A 6,141-nucleotide genomic window follows, 5' to 3' on the forward strand; every position below is an offset into this window, starting at 1 on the left:
GGGAGAGAGGGGAAAGCAAGTTCCCGGCGGAGCAGAGAGCCCGATGCAGGGCTCGATCTCAAGACCCTGGGAACATGACCTGAGCCGAAGGCAGAGGCTTTAACCCACTGAGCCACCCAGGCGCCCCTCTTGACTTATATTTTAATTCAACTGAGCACTAATGCTGTTGAGCGCCCATTCAGGAATTTTATTATCTTCTTTCATGACTTCTTTTTTTATTAAAATATAATTTATTTATTTTAAATTTTTATTTAAATTCAATTAGCCAACTTAGAGTTCATAGTTTCTGATATAGTGTTCAATAATTTATCAGCTGCATATAACACCCAGAGCTCATCACATCATGTGTCCATCACCCAGTTACCCCATCCCCACCACCTCCCCTCCAGCAACTCTCAGTATGTTTCTTTTTTTTTTTTTTAAGATTTTATTTATTTATTTGACAGACAGTGATTACAAGTAGACAAAGAGGCACGCAGAGAGAGGAAGGGAAGCAAGCTCCCTGCTGAGCAGAGAGCCCCGATGCCGATGCCGGCTTGATCCCAGGACCCTGGGATCATGACCTGGGACGAAGGCAGAGGCTTTAACCCACTGAGCCACCCAGGCACCCCCCTCAGTATGTTTCTTATAGTTAAGAATCTCTTGTGGTTTTTCTCCCTCTTTGATGACTTTTCATGACTTCTGGAAAGGCTCTCTTTGCTTTTATTTTCTAGAAGAATTTGTGTAGAATTAATTTATTTCTTCCTTACATGTTTGAGAGAATTCACCCCTGAAGCCATTTTGGCCTGACATTTTTGGGGGAGGCTTTTAATTACAAATTCAACTTATTTAATGAATTTAGAATTTTTATTTTTCTTGGATTAATTTTATTTTTTAAGGAGTTGTATTTCATCAGAGCACTCAAGTTAATTGGCATAAGGCTTCACAGTACTCCATAATACTTACATTTGAATATCACTATCACACAATATCACATATCACTATCATTGAAATCTCTTTTTTCATTCCTGATATTGATAATTAATCTTTCTTCTTTTTCCTATCTCTTTAGGTAGAGGTTGGTCAATTTTATTAATATTTTCAAATAACTGACCTTTGCTTCATTGTTTTTCTTTATGCCTTTTTTCCCTCCCATGTTCTCTTCCACTCTCTTCACCTCTTGTATTTAATATGTCCTTTCTCTCTGCAGCCTACACTTTAGGAATGTTAAATATACCAATATTTAGATTGCTTGAAATTTCACATGTTGTTGAGTTTCTGCTCATGGTTTTCTACCTTTCTTCTCTGTGTGATTCAGATAGAGTAGTTTTTCTTTCCTTATCTTCAAGTTTACTGATCTTTTATTTTTCAATGCCTAATCTTCTATTGAAACCATCTTTTGAAATTTTGTTTCAGATTTAAATATCTACCTTTCAGAGCCCAATAAGGTAATTTTTTATGATTTCTATTTTTCTCATTATTACGGTCATATTTTTTTTAGTTCTGAAGTGTTTATAACACCTATCTTAAATTTTTTTCTACTAATTCCATCCTTTCTGTCATTTCTGTTTATATTGATTGATTTTGCTCCTGGGAATGTGCTACCTTTTTTATTGTATGTCAATAATTGTGTATTTATAGTGATTGTTGGATATTTTGTCTTATTTTCTTTTTTTTTTTTTAAGATTTTATTATTTGACAGAGAGAGATCACAAGTAGGCAGAGAGGCAGGCAGAGAGAGAGAGAGAGAGGGAAGCAGGCACCCCGCTGAGCAGAGAGCCCGATGCGGGACTCGATCCCAGGACCCTGACTTATTTTCAACAATACTATTTTTCTGGCAGGCATTTGTTTTACTTGGAGATCAAGTCCATTTTTGTAGGACTATAATAGCCTTCACTTTAAGGCTCATTTCCCTGTTGACCTAAGGAATAGTATTTTTAAAATATCTACTAAGTGTGCTGGGTAGCTCAGTAGTTAAGTGTCTGTCTTTGGCTCAGGTCATGATCCTGGAGTCCTGGGATCAAGCCAGGCATGAGGCTTCCTGCTCAGCGGGACGCCTGCTTCTCCCTTTCCACTCCCATGTTTGTGTTCCCTTTCTCTCTGTCAAATAAATAAATACATTTAAATATATATATATACACATATATATGTGTGTGTGTGTGTGTGTGTGTGTGTGTATATCTACTGAAGTCCCTAGGGGCTCAGTAAAGTCAATGCACTCTGTATGTTTGGATATTAGACATCCCCCTATGCTTTGCAAGCTGCCGCCATTGCTTAGTTCAGAGCTACCTGAAGTTCTTCATTCCCTGTTAGTTCTTTACTCCTTCTTGTGATGTCTCAGCCTACATATGAAAACTTAGTATTCAAGCAAGGACTCAGCCAAGGCTCTTTATAGAGATTTCTGGAGCTCTTTTTCTACATTATGTTAAAATATAAAATTGTGATACATTGAAAAAAAATTTAAGTTTTTTTGAGCAAACAACTATTTGAATCAGAAAGCACCAAACCACAATGGCTACCAGTGTTTTGTGAGGAGGGGCTAGAGCAGAGATATCTATAGAGAAGACAGGGAAGCAAAGCAATTTTTCAGCCGGCTGTAATTTAAATGTTTGCCTTATTTAGAAAAAAAATTAGTTATTTGGTTGCTATGATAGTTGTTCTTGCATTTCATTTTCTCAGAATCAAGAGAATCTGGCTAACTACTAAGGATTAGTTATTCCTGAGTTTCGTTTTCTCAGGTTGAAGAAAAACCTAGCTAACTGGTTTGTTTGTTTACATTAAACTACCAAAAGTTTCAGAGTTGCCCCAGTCTAATGACTCTATTGCTGACCTAGTTTCACCGCAGACAACTCCTGTCAAATATTGTGCTCCCAAATTCCATCTGTCTCAGTTTCCCCAAGTACTGATCTGTGATTCCTTAACTTGATATGACCATCATGCTCTGCTTGGGTGTCCTTAGTCAGACCTCACAGTGCTGTGTATCATGTTGTTTAATATCTGAAAACAGTTGTTTCTAGCATCCTATCCTGATTTCTAGTTGTTAACAGTGGGAGGGCTATTTTGATACCATCACTTCCTTTATGGCTGAAAACAGAAGGTCCTGTTCACTGAACTTTGATAACCACTATTAACAATCAAAAAAGAGAAAAAAAAAAAGTCCCAGTAACAAATTTGGTATTTTTATCCTGCTTTTCCCAATTATTCTGTCTTTGTAATTGCATTTAATATTCTAAACTATACTTTCCCTTTGTTCACAGACTTTTTCTTTGTTTTCCATATTTTAGCAGAAGGCCATGCTACAAACTCAGGTTAAATAATCTCTTGAATTCTTCTCTGACTCTAAAGCCTTTAACTTTCTAATCCATTAAGAATTTATTTTCTAGGGGTGCCTGGATGGCTCAGTGTGTTAAGCTTCTGCCTTCAGCTTAGGTCATGGTCTCAGGGTCCTGGGATTCAGCCCCCACATCAGACTCTGCTCAGCAGGGAGCCTGCTCTCCACCCCCACCCCCTCCGCCTGCCCTCTTCATGCCTCTCTGCCTAATTGTGATCTCTCTCTCTGTCAAATAAATAAATAAAATCTTTAAAAAAAGAATTAATTTTCTAGATTGATTATTCTTAAATGTACTTTGATATTTTGATCAAAGCTTTAAATGGTTCCATATTTTTAATTTTAACAAGTTATATTTCTCTGCCTAACATTTAATGCTATTCAGATCTGGACTTCTATCTCTCTAAGATGACATTTCTCTGTTTACAGCATTGACCTTTGCCCAATATTTAGGTGGTAAATTTATTACTTCTCACTTTACTATTGTGGTTTTCCTTGTTGTCCGCTATTTTCCTTTATAACTGGGGTTGCCAGATCAAGCTATTCAGTTATATTTGGTTTTCTTTTTTTTTTTTTTAAAGATTTTATTTATTTATTTGACAGAGAGAAATCACAAGAAGGCAGAGAGGCAAGCAGAGAGAGAGAAGGAAGCAGGCTCCCTGACAAGCAGAGAGCCCGATACGGGGCTCGATTCCAGGACCCTGGGATCATGACCTGAGCCGAAGGCAGAGGCTTTAACCCACTGAGCCACCCAGGTGCCCCTATATTTGGTTTTCTTTTAAGATTTTATTTATTTGTCAAAGAGAGACAGAGGGAGAAAACACACACACAAGGAGGGGGACACACAAGGAGGGGGGCGCACAAGTAGGGGAAGCAGCAGATAAAGAGAGAAGCAGGCTCCCCACTGAGCAAGCAGTCAGATGAAGGACTCTGATCCTAAGACCTGGGATCATGGCCTGAGCTGAAGGCAGTCTTTTAACCAACTGAGTCACCCAGGTGTCCCTATTCAGTTATTTTTGAATTTTAGATAAAGAGTGAATGAATTTTATTTTAAGTATATACCAAATATTGTGTGGGACACACTGGCACTAATAAATTATCCCTCGTTAATCAGAAATTTAAATTTAACTTTTTTTTCTTCTAAATCTAGCAACCTTACTTAAATTGTATCTATTTTTGAGTCCAGGCTTATGTCATAGATCATATGAAAACTTTCTGCCTCTTTCCTACTAATGACTTATTCATCTTTTCTGAATGTCTACCTACATTCTGTCTCATTTGATTTTATAATTGATTGTATACAAAATAGATAAGACATGCAACTTTAAATAAACATATTTTTAATTTGCATTAATTTCATTTCTACCCAAATGTAGATATTTCAACTTATATTATGTATTCTTTGACCAATTGTAATATAGTATATTACCAGTTGCTTATTCATATTATTAGTGTGCTAATAAGTTATCTTACATATTGTTTTTCATTTTACTACAAATAAGTACTTCCCAGGAATAACATTGTCTGTGATCTAATGCTTCCAATTTGAAGAAATGATAAATGTTACACTTAAGTAAAACATGGTAGCAGAATACATTCCCCTTGTAGAGAATACATGCCCAAACCTCCTTTCTGCCCACTTATTTTCTACTTTAATCCCTTCTAAATGATCCTTTAACTCTAGTTTTTTATAACTTTTGTCTATTTTTATAGAGAAAACAGGGACATCTATTGAAAAGTATGCCTTATTATTTCAATGTGCTTATTAAAATGTCAGTGGTTTTGTACAGCTTCCATGAGAGTTGAAATCTATGCAGTATCACATATAAGACCCACCGTGACTACCATGGGCTGCTCCAGCCACGTCTTCCACTATTTGCCTTATAGTTTACCTTTTGTAGCTGACCTGAATTGGACACTGCCCTGAAAACATTTCTCTTAAAAAAAAAAAAAATCCATTTTACGTAATGAGAAGAAATGAAATAAAGAGAAAGGGTGGAACTTGACATTCATGTAGATTCAATGCTTTAGTCACTTTTACTAAAAATAGTATGGCAAGAAAATATTGTGAGTAGATTAAGTTGTAGACATTGTAAGTATGAAACAGTCTTGCTTTAATGAGCAATGTATATAAAACATTGTAACAAATCATTTAATTCTCAGTTACTTAGTGAGAGGTGCTTCTTGAGTATATATTCATTATATATTATTAGAATTATTTATTAGAATTTGAACTTCCTGAAAATAAAGGATAAAAAGTTTACACCGGGGCGCCTGGGTGGCTCAGCGGGTTAAGCCGCTGCCTTCGGCTCAGGCCATGATCTCAGGGTCCTGGGATCGAGCCCCGCATCGGGCTCTCTGCTCAGAAGCCTGCTTCTTCCTCTCTCTCTGCCTGCCTCTCTGCCTACTTGTGATCTCTCTCTGTCAAATGAATAAATAAAATCTTTAAAAAAAAAAAAAGTTTACACCATTTCCCATTTTCAACCATCTGAAATTAAATAATTATATCTTGAAATATGAAATTGTTTTTCCAAAAGAAAGGGACATTTTGAATAAAATAACTTTTCCTGATGATGAATCTTTTTTTTTTTATTATATTCAGTTAGCCACTTACGATACATCATTAGTTTCTGATGTAGTGTTCAGTGATTCATTAGTGGCATTTAACACCCAGTGCTCATCACAACACGTGCCCTTCTTAACACCCATCACCCACCTACCCCATACTCCCACCCGTCTCACCTCTGAAACTCTCATATTGTTTCCCGGGTCTCTCATAGTTCATATCCCTCTCTGACTTCTCCCCCTTCAGTTTTCCCTCTCTTCCCTTATGG

Source organism: Lutra lutra, chromosome 5, assembly GCF_902655055.1.
Source record: "Lutra lutra chromosome 5, mLutLut1.2, whole genome shotgun sequence".
In the NCBI taxonomy this organism is placed as follows: Eukaryota; Metazoa; Chordata; class Mammalia; order Carnivora; family Mustelidae; genus Lutra; species Lutra lutra.